At 40.3% G+C, this 11,286-nt stretch overlaps 2 non-coding genes across 2 annotated transcripts; one reads left to right on the top strand and one right to left on the bottom strand.

The window, feature by feature from the left end:
* Window positions 1-10,262: 10,262 nt before the first annotated feature.
* Trnaa-agc (transfer RNA alanine (anticodon AGC)) lies at window positions 10,263-10,335 on the bottom strand. Its single transcript has one exon. It is a non-coding gene; the product is annotated as a tRNA-Ala (tRNA).
* A 174-nt stretch (window positions 10,336-10,509) lies between these two features.
* Window positions 10,510-10,582, top strand: Trnaa-agc (transfer RNA alanine (anticodon AGC)). The gene has a single exon. It is a non-coding gene; the product is annotated as a tRNA-Ala (tRNA).
* The last annotated feature ends 704 nt before the right edge of the window (window positions 10,583-11,286 follow it).

The raw sequence follows: 11,286 nt of genomic DNA, 5'->3' as shown, positions 1-11,286 counted from the left end.
GATAATGCACGACCGAATGTTGCAGGTCCTGTACGGGTCTTTCTGGATACAGAAAATGTTCGACTGCTGCCCTGGCCAGCACATTCTCCAGATCTCTCACCAACTGAAAACGTCTGGTCAGTGGTGGCCGAGCAACTGGCTCGTCACAATACGCCAGTCACTACTCTTGATGAACTGTGGTATCGTGTTGAAGGTGCATGGGCAGCTGTACCTGTAGACGCCATCCAAGCTCTGTTTGACTCAATGCCCAGGCGTATCAAGGCCGTTATTACGGCCAGAGGTGGTTGTTCTGGGTACTGATTTCTCAGGATCTAAGCACCCAAATTGCGTGAAAATGTTATCACATTTCAGTTCTAGTATAATATATTTGTCCAATGAATACCAGTTTATGATCTGAATTTCTTCTTGGTGTAGCAATTTTAACGGCCAGTAGTGTACATGCGTTAACAATTACTCAAGTTAGTTATACGAAGGTCATGCCATAAGTCATGGCAATTAAGGCGTATCTTGCAATAATGCGACAAAATGGGAGTTATACGACGTGCAGTAAAGCGTTAATGCAGTGTGTATCTGAATGCCAATATAAAATAGGGTTCCAGTACAGGAGCCTACAGAAAAGATTCAAATGAAAAACGAGCATTGGAACTCTGTGTGAATTTGTTGTGCACTTATACAAACGGAACAAAAATGAATCAGAATCAACCAATGTCCTTCAGAATAGTCCCACATTGTACCCACACACCTACACAGCGTTTCCAACGACGGAGAAAGCGTCGAATGCCACTGTTACTGCCATTAATGTGCGCCGCTTGTCGCCGAAATGCCGTGAGGATATCCGCAGTGTTTGCAAAGCGCCTCTTACTCAATGGTTTCTTCAATTGTGTAACGAGGTCGAAGTCGCATAGACTGAGGTCTGGTGAGTCGGGTGGGCGAGAGAGGATTTCGCAACCCCACCGCTTTACACAATTATTGATGACGCCTGCAGTGTTGGCTGTACGTTATCATGGAGTACGATAGCATTACCCAGCACCGGCGGACGTTTTCACCGAAGTGTTCATCACAGATGGTACAGCAGAAAGTTGCGATAGTATTGGGTATTGACAGTATGGCCGTTCCTAACAGGGTCACAGTCCACAAGACTGTGGCTGTCATACACCAGAATGAGCGTGACCTTCGTGGGTGATACCCTGCCACCCACAGTTCTGCATTTCTGCCAGCTAAAAAGACAATTTTCATTTATGCTCGCTGTGCTACTCTGTTTACATCCATCTTGTAGCGCGACCAAGCTCACAATGAATGTTTCAGGTGCTGGTATCTAGCCATCCTCGCCTGTAGTCGCAACCTGTCGGTTGATTTCTGTATACTTTTTGCGGGCTTTCTAATCCATTTGATTGATGAAATCATCCATTTGTAAGGTATGCGACCATCCAGGCTTGGCATATAGTAATTCCATGGAAACGTCTTGGTCGCTACAGACTTTTTTCATGACACGTTTCGAGTAATCACCACCAGATAACTGTGGCAAAATTTACATGACAGACAAAACAGAAGATCTTATATATAAACGCTTATCTAATATCCCTTTTGTGCAAATTTTGCCACTGTCAAATGATGATGATTACTTGACAAGCGTCATAATAAAGTATTTAGCGATCAAGAAGTTTCCATGGAATTACTACATGCCACCTGTGGAATGACACTTCCATTATGCACTCCTCTTTAATTCCGAGATGCCGTAAGGGCGGAACATCGAACCGACAATTTCTGCTGTGTTGCCTCACAAAAGTATTAATTCACGATATAGTGCGAAACGGGCTATTAGCACGAAATGGATGTGTAGTACCTACTATTAGCGTGATGGTTCAAATGGCTCTGAGCACTATGCGACTTAACATCTGAGGTGATCAGTCCCCTAGAACTTAGAACTACTTAAACCTAACTAACCTAAGGACATCACACACATCCATGCTCGAGGCAGGATTCGAACCTGCGACCGTAGCCCACGCCCGGGTTCCCGGGTTCGATTCCCGGCGGGGTCAGGGATTTTCTCTGCCTCGTGATGGCTGGGTGTTGTGTGCTGTCCTTAGGTTAGTTAGGTTTAAGTAGTTCTAAGTTCTAGGGGACTGATGACCATAGATGTTAAGTCCCATAGTGCTCAGAGCCATTTGAACCATTTTTTTTGCGACCGTAGCGGTCGCGCGGTTCCAGACTGAAGCGCCTAGAACCGCTCGGTCACTCCGGCCGGCCTATTGGCGTGATGATCTAAGCAACACTCGTTATTTTCGTGGGTATACATCCTTAAACTTCTTTAGATGATGAAGCTGTTTCCGAGAAATTACTAAATGAATTCAACTGCAATACGAGTAAGCCGTTAACTCCTTACATCAACAATGATGCTGAGTGCAGAAGGTGAATTACGCGCAAAATTTCCGCCCGATGGGGCGCAATAACCTGATAAAACTTCTGTCTACCCTTGTTTTACTGGTTTCTTTGAGGGAAATCACGTATTACGATAAGGTTACGGACAGACATCAACTCACTGTGATAAACCGTCCTGTGTGCATCAATGCAGTTGTTTCTAATTTGCCACATCCAACACACTGTGGAGTGTACGATATGTATGGAATCTGGACTACTTCTATTGGAACACCATAAATAAATATTTTCTGTGTATTACGTTCCGCAGTACATTAAGACCCTCCTATTGACTCTACTGATTTCTCTGGCTATTTCCTGCATTTGCAGCAATCTTCGTCACATTGGCTGATAAAACTCTATATGCTTTCCGAAATACAAGCGTTTTCTGTTATACCTAAAACATTAAGCAATTTCTTAAACACTTTTAACACTGGTCTTCTCTTTTGCAATATTTGTAACCTTTAACTTTCGTACGAAGCAGATCTGTAAATATTTGTGTTTTTTGTATTTTATGTTGTTTGTTTAAAACTCGATAAATAAACGATGTACCTGTATCGTTTAAACGCCGTGATTTCAGTTTTGCCGGTCAAAAAAGCAAGATTATGCCATCACAATATAAATTTCAGTTTATGAGCAGACTGGTCAACAATCAGCGTTCATCGGCCAGTGAAAATTAGTACATAGGTTACGGAAGTTACGTGTGTAGTTCCTAGTTTTTAAATGTACCTCTCTCTCTCTCTCTCTCTCTCACACACACACACACACACACACACACACACACACATGCGAGCGAGCCCTCTGTTTGAAACGGATGGAACAGCGCACAGTATCTCATACTTCCATCACTGTACTTTATCCAGTATTCTGTGCAGATCGCCTGCCAGTCCGCAGAGTATCGCGGATGTCTGTCGCTAATTTTAAATTTTCATCCACTTAAAAGTTTCGTCGCGGTTTTCAAAGACTCACCCTGTACGACTTCACTGCGGTCTACGTACGAGGCCAAACCATAGCCTCAGCAGAGGTTATTTCCGATTTCTGTTGACAGACCAGCCACACGTGCCGTTATGCTTACAATAAGGACCGAGGGAGAGGAACCACATGTTGGCTGCAAGACGCGGCCAAAGCGTCAAATCGCGCGTGGACGCTCTCTCTGGCTCTGCCATCCATCTAGGAATGATATATTGAAAGGTGGCTACACTGAGCCACAGCGCCAGAAATCGCGCCAGAGAGTATTGTTCCGCCGCCTCCACTGGCAGTGCTTATTGAGACGTAGCGGCAGGCAGTTCTTACCGAGAAGTTGTGGTGGACACTGCTTGTCGTCAAGTCAGAGTGAGATGTGGTAGTGGAGAGTGTTGTTCCATGTTTTATGCAGTGGTTTGATGGGAGAGATAGCAGATGTGATTCCAATGGAGATATTGTAATGGTCAGAGTGCTTTTCGTCAATATATATGAAGGTAATAAATATTATGTTGTTTATTTATTTGTGTGTCCTAAATAATGTGTCGTTATAGGTTCAGTCAACAAAGCATCTGGCTTGTTTTCTTGTATTAGAGTGTAATTTTGGTTTTCTTGCACAATTATAGTATTTCTAATTTTCTTTTATCACGTCAATATTTAAGAATTCTTGTCTTGTTGAAGAAGAACCGTGCCAGACGTGCGTTGAGTCATACTACCACATACAGAACAGCTACACTTATGCTTTGTTGGTTTCGTAGGTTTTATAGTTGCTGGGGGCTTAATTAATTAATTGTGCTAACAGAAATTTTCTTACCTTCTTTGTTGTCATTCTAAGCAGTCAGATTGCGTACTAAAACTAGTCAGGGCCAGCCGTTTACGAGACTTGCGTAATCGGACATACAGCTACTAAAAATATTTGCATTTTTTTATATATATATATATAAATTAAGCCCCCATGTAAACTAAGATTTGTCAATTTGTCTGAAATTTCCTCAACTCTTTCCGATAAGTTTACGTCTTCCGTAAGTGTCGCGACTCGGGTTTCGGTATTGTCACATTTAGTAGTTAACTGTTCACACTGTTGCGTTAAGTTATTTATTCTGTCATTTGGTACGGATTCCTCGATTCTTTCAAGTATTTCTTCCTTATCGTTTGCACGTTGTAAATTTAATTCTGAAAATTTTTGTACTATCACGTGATCTTTTTCTTCCCGTTCTCTGTCCTGTTCCTCTTGTCTGATTTCTGTTGAAATTAAACTATGATTGTGAGCATTCAAAATCGGTTGTACTTCTTCTCTAATTTCTTTCTTTGATTCATCTTTCATGTATTTGAAACATGTCCCTGTTCGTGAGCCTAACTGTGTTTCCATTGTTCCCATATCGGTTTCTAATTCAGATCGTAACTGCGATCCCACTGCTTTCATCTCGGTTTCAATTGTTCCTATTTTTGAGCATAACCGTGTTGTCATTGCATTCATTTCTGTTTTAATTTCAGATCCCACTGTTTTTAGTTCAGATCGTAGTGAGTCTAACCCTGTTTTTAATTCAGATCCCAAATTTAATATTGCATTCATCAACTGCTCCATCTCTTCTGTCGTTAACAACGTAATCTGTGAATTTTCTGATTGAGAAAAATTTTGAACTGTTTCCTGACTATTTTCCCTGCTTATTAAATTGTTTTCAACACCATTTTTCATCATACTGTTGTCCTGTGTTGGCGAGTTTGCCATGTCAACAATTTCGTTATTCTGACTATTCATCATTTTTGCCTGTTTCATTGACCGCGTAATCATTTACAAAACATACAAAACTCGTCACTATATGAAAATTACACACAATGACACTTTATCACCAACAATATCAATCACACGAAATGCTTCCTTCAAACACGATTAACGAACAATAGAAGAATGACAATCACCAATCTACACATGCAAAATAGACTACAATTACTGAACTACAGATTACTACAACAATACTACTGTCTACTATTTTTGCAATCAGAAGAATTCCAAGGGACGATCCGAAGCAGCGGTCGCCACGTGCATGGGGGCTTAATTTATATATATATAAAAAAATGCAAATATTTTTAGTAGCTGTATGTCCGATTACGCAAGTCTCGTAAACGGCTGGCCCTGACTAGTTTTAGTACGCAATCTGACTGCATAGAATGACAACAAAGAATGTAAGAAAATTTCTGTTAGCACAGTTAATTAATTAAGCCCCCAGCAACTATAAAACCTACGAAACCAACAAAGCATAAGTGTAGCTGTTCTGTATGTGGTAGTATGACTCAACGCACATCTGGCACGGTTCTTCTTCAACAAGACAAGAATTCTTAAATATTGACGTGATAAAAGAAAATTAGAAATACTATAATTGTGCAAGAAAACCAAAATTACACTCTAATACAAGAACACAAGCCAGATGCTTTGTTGACTGAACCTGTAATGACACATTATTTAGGACACACAAATAAATAAACAACATAATATTTATTACCTTCATATATATTGACGAAAAGCACTCTGACCATTACAATATCTCCATTGGAATCACATCTGCTATCTCTCCCATCAAACCACTGCATAAAACATGGAACAACACTCTCCACTACCACATCTCACTCTGACTTGACGACAAGCAATGTCCACCACAACTTCTCGGTAAGAACTGCCTGCCGCTACGTCTCAATAAGCACTGCCAGTGGAGGCGGCGGAACAATACTCTCTGGCGCGATTTCTGGCGCTGTGGCTCAGTGTAGCCACCTTTCAATATCTCCTCTCCTCTCTCCTAATTGCTACAGGACTTCGTTCCGCTGCAAAACGAATTTTCCATAACCAGCCTGACTGGTTAGTGGTCCGTCTTTCCACCCTTAGCACGTCCAGTTATATATAGTAATGGGAGAATATAATTATCTGATAATGATTTTAAAATTGTCTCTTTTGTTTCAGACACAAACTTTGTATGTTTACATTCGTGACTATTCTGAAAATTACTCCTGACTCTCGGCACAATTCCGAACATAAACTAAAAAAGACCTGGTACGTTATTAGGTGTGTGTGTGTGTGTGTGTGTGTGTGTGTGTGTGTTACCTACTACCGGGTTAATGCTGAAATCGCAAGTCATGCTATTTAAAGAGCATTACAGCTTTTCATAGGGCAGTTTGAGTGTCATCAATAATTTTTACGCACAAACACTTACTGTGCCGAAACATGCCATTCACCGTCTCTATTGTCCACTGACAAAGTGCTACACATCAACAACTCAGCTTAATAAGTGTGCTCTTTACTACTTGCCGCCTCCAACGATTTGTATAACAGTCACATTTGCCAAAATAATGCACTTATTTTACGTAATTCAGAGTTTCTACCAGTGTTTAATTTGACGCAATCCACTGCTAATTAAATGACAACAAGTTTTTACTTATCTGCTACGTGCCTTTAAATTAGCTGTGATACTTAACCATTAACATAACAAGCAATTAATATATCTGAATAATCTATTTCTCAGATGCCTTTAACTTCATCAATTTGAAATCCTTAGATTCGAAGAACAACTTGCAAAGTATGCACTGAGCTTCCAACCTCTCGCTCAATAAGAGCATAGTAGGATCCACAATGCTAAATTCATAATACTTGTCTCCTATTTGTTTAGTTTACTTCTGAAAAAATTCCATATATTCCTTTCGTTTTCCTTCTAAAGTAACAATGTACCTACCATTTAAAAGGTAAAATTAATTTTGCTCATGTTGATGTCGTTCAATAATGGGTCTTCTGAAATAATTTAATTAATGTCGCATTCGAAATGCAGTATTTCGACCAAATGATGGTACTCAAATGGTGGGACTTCTGTTTATTAATAGTCGTTTCCATTCTCCTTCGTCTCGTCCATTGCAACAAGGTCACTGATATTAATGAAAGCGAAAAAAATCCGTAATTCTTTTAGGATTATCTTCTCATTAGTCAGAAACTGAAAACCATATTAAATTTAGCGGGCGACCGAGAGATACACTATACCGAAAAGCGCATTCCCTTTACTTCGCCCAGCATGCTTTGTTATTAGTGTATACTAATGGAAATGGAAAAATAGAGACAGTGAAACCCGGAACTTACATAGAATTAGTCAGGAAGAAAGAGACATGCTTTTAGGCTTGATAGCAGGCCTATTGGCGATTCTGAACAAAAAAACTTCCAATGAACATATACCCTTTCTTAACTATACCCGACATACAGCTGTTTGAAAATCACGAGCGCCCTTCTTCCCCAGCACCCACGTGCGAACACACGAAAAGTGACATCAGGCTGCGCAGCGTTGTCTTTACTGGCCATTTCGTACGCCTGTGTGTCCAGTGTCACAATGTCTCACTGAATCATATCCTGGGCGTTCGACTGGCTGCCATGAAGTCATTTACTGGCCGCTGAGGTTACCCAGTCCTGCTACATTAGATTACTGTTTGTCGATCTGGCTTAATAGCGAAGTCTGCAAGAGCAGAGTGGACATAAAGGAGGAACCTCTCGCTCGGATTGTTCATGCTTGTACTCAAGTAAAGGAGCGTACTAATGAGCTCCGATCAGTAACACAGCAGCGATCTACAAGAGCTGCAAAATGCACTGCAGTTGGCCGCTGGCTGTCTGAACATCTTTTTTGAGGAAATGTAAACAATTAAACAAAACATTAGGTCGCAATTGCAATCACCTACATTTGTCCTGTTCCCCATTCTTTTCATTAGTTTCCTCGAAGAGTGTTAAGTACAGGACATACGTTCATACGACTTTTTTTGTTCAGAATCTTTAGTACTACCACCCCTCAAAACGTGTACCTTTCCACCTGACTCACCCTAATACAGCCTATACCGAACAACAGCGAGGTGACTCGCTGGTTGGACAGACAGATCAGTATTGTCACATCAGTATCGTCACAGGCTTTGGACTTCTCCGTTTACTAGCGAAATTTTCCTGATGAACATTTTCTCCATCACCAAGATTCGAGCTTACTACTTCTGGATAGTGCGCCGACACGCTGATGAGCTTTAGCGATCTCTGCTACGGAGGTTGCTTCAAGTGACAAACTCAGAATAAAAGGATCAATGCAGCCCCCTTCCACGCTGCTCCTTTAACCACTCTGCTGGCCATCACGTTTTGAAGTTCCGGCGGATACAGAAAAAGAACTCTTTCAAGCTAAATACATTAGCTTATCATAAGGAAATCGTGGTAAAGTCCCTCTAACTCGAATAAATCCAAATTACTTAGTAGCAAGGTTAAAAAATGTAAAAGAATAAAAATCACGCCCTAAAAAATTAAAGCTAACAACATACTTATAAAAACACTTCTAGTATATTCCGCCAAAAAAAATCAAGGTAAAACCGCCTGGCCAGCCTTACGTGGCCGTGCGGTTCTAGGCGCTTCAGTCTGGAACCGCGCGACCGCTACGGACGCAGGTTCGAATCCTGCCTCGGGCATCGATGTGTGTGATGTCCTTAGGTTAGTTAGGTTTAAGTAGTTCTAAGTCTAGGGGACTGATGACCTCAGATTTTCAGTCCCATAGTGCTCAGAGCCATTTGAGCCAACACCGCCTGCACCATACTCAATATTAAACCCTGAAACTAATTCAGACTCCCCTTCAGTAAAATCAAAACAAGAAGCAAAACAAGCTAACGCTAAACGAAAAGATATAACAATAAATCAACGATAAAGTTGGTAACTCATAAAATGAAATATATTAAAACTACCAATTAAAATAATTAAAGATAATAAAATCAAGGCTACTCTAATCTCATATGAAATGGTCTAAGCAACAGAACCTAAAGAACCTAACAAAGAATAATCTGAATTTGAAGATAAATTATTGCAGTATAAATACCTAGTCTAGAGCAACATAAAAAAAATAAAAACCCATGAAAAAAGGAAAACATGTACGTCAAATGGGGAAAAATTACCCAAACAGCCAACGAAATTATTACATTGAAAACGGGGGAAAAATAATAAGGAGAATAATTAGATAGAATAGGAATGGTTTGCTCCTTACAAATTAACTTAATAGCATCACTAAAAGGTTGACGAATACCAAAAACTCCTACCTCATTTGGACCCTTACGGATTTGGATACAGCCTAAAACCGTACGCTCCAATAAAGTTAAAAAAAGCCACACTAAGTAAAACAAAAATAGCCAAAAGAAGAAAATTTAAATCAAATGTAAATAAATCATAAAGTATCAACACTACTTCTAGGAAAAAAATCTACATAAATCAATTCTAAATTCTTAATCTGTCAAAATAGTAATCAATTAATAACAATCAAGAGTATAAAAAATATTTTACCCACATGGTCCTTTCGTACTAATATGAGAAACAGTGTTAGGATAGAAACCAACCTGGCTCACGCCGGTCTGTACTCAGATCATGTAAGAATTTAAAGGTCGAACAGACCTAATTACTAGCCTCCTGCACCCAAAATTTTTCTTAATCCAACATCGAAGCCGCAATCTGGTTTGACGATACGAGCTTTCGGAAACAATTACGCTTTTATCTCTAAGGTAACTTAATCTTATAATCATAAATCATGGCTCAAAATAATAAACGTAAATCAATGATATAACAATGAAGAGTTTGTTTATTCTTCATGTCACCCGAACAAAACATCATCATCAAATATAGAAAGGTCAACAAGAAGCTATATAAAATGTTAAGTTCTATAGGATCTTCTCGACCTGGAGATAAATTTAAGCTTTTGAATTCAAAGCAAAAATTAAAAATATTTTTAAAAGACAGTTGATTTCTCGTCAATTCATTCATTCCAGCCACTAATTACTAATTAAGAGACTAATGATCAAGCTACCTTTGCACGATCAAAATATCGCGGGCTCATTTTTTTTTCCAAAATCGTATCTGGAGGCGCCGGGTATCGATCCCGGTACCTCTCACATGCTAAGCGAGCGCTCTACCATCTGAGCTACGCCCCCAGCTGCTTGAGACTTCCTAGTAACGCGAAGTCTGTGTGCGTGGCCGAGGTTTCGCTGACACACATGGTGGCAGTGGCCGACTGGGTGGGGAGACAGGCGGGCGTGGTCGGACTGGCACCCAGGGCGCTGGCCTGGAAACGGGTGTACGATGTCGAAGCACAAACTCTCGTGTCTGGGGGCGTAGCTCAGATGGTAGAGCGCTCGCTTAGCATGTGAGAGGTACCGGGATCGATACCCGGCGCCTCCAGTAGCTGTTTTGTTGACTCTTACAACTTTGTGTGGTGGTGTGACGCTAGACAGATTAAAAGTCTCCGTAACAAATAGATTGTTTCTATGACAGTAGATCTTCGGTCTTATAGGAAGACGGATAGCGACGCATGTGTTTAGACGGAATGGCGCACCCGAAACCTGTAGGCTGAGCCACTTTCAAACGGTCGTGATTATTTTGTTACAAAATTACCGAAACATCTTCTCCCATGGCGCTAGAAGAAACAGTGAAATACTGACGAGCATGAGCTTTGAACGGCTACAAGGCACAGTACCCGTGTAACATAGATGATACACAGAAAACTTGCGAAAACTCGCTAACGTCCATACAAGTGTCAAAACATGCTGTTCGCGTAGTTTAACGTCTGAAAAGATTTCATCGGTCAAATTCGCAAGTTCAACATACATAAATTAGGGTAACAGATACAAATAAAATTTATAAAATGTAATTTCAGCGTTTTTATTTCACGGTAAATGATGGACTTTGGCTGTGCAACAAATTTTTCCTTCTATTCAGAAGCTAAAAAAATAATTCATTACTCTTAATTCCCTTTAACCGTCATCAGCGATAAGGAAAAACAACCTCAGCTGCCTCGACAAATATACTGTTGGTAACGAAGTTGGTAAGACACTGATCTTTCAAAAAGGTGAGACCAACGCTGACAGTTGTTTTTGAATTTCTGA

This window comes from Schistocerca cancellata, chromosome 1, assembly GCF_023864275.1.
Source record: "Schistocerca cancellata isolate TAMUIC-IGC-003103 chromosome 1, iqSchCanc2.1, whole genome shotgun sequence".
Lineage (NCBI taxonomy): Eukaryota > Metazoa > Arthropoda > Insecta > Orthoptera > Acrididae > Schistocerca > Schistocerca cancellata.
Note: the sequence above shows the minus strand (reverse complement) of the source record. Positions and strands in the feature narration are given on the sequence as shown.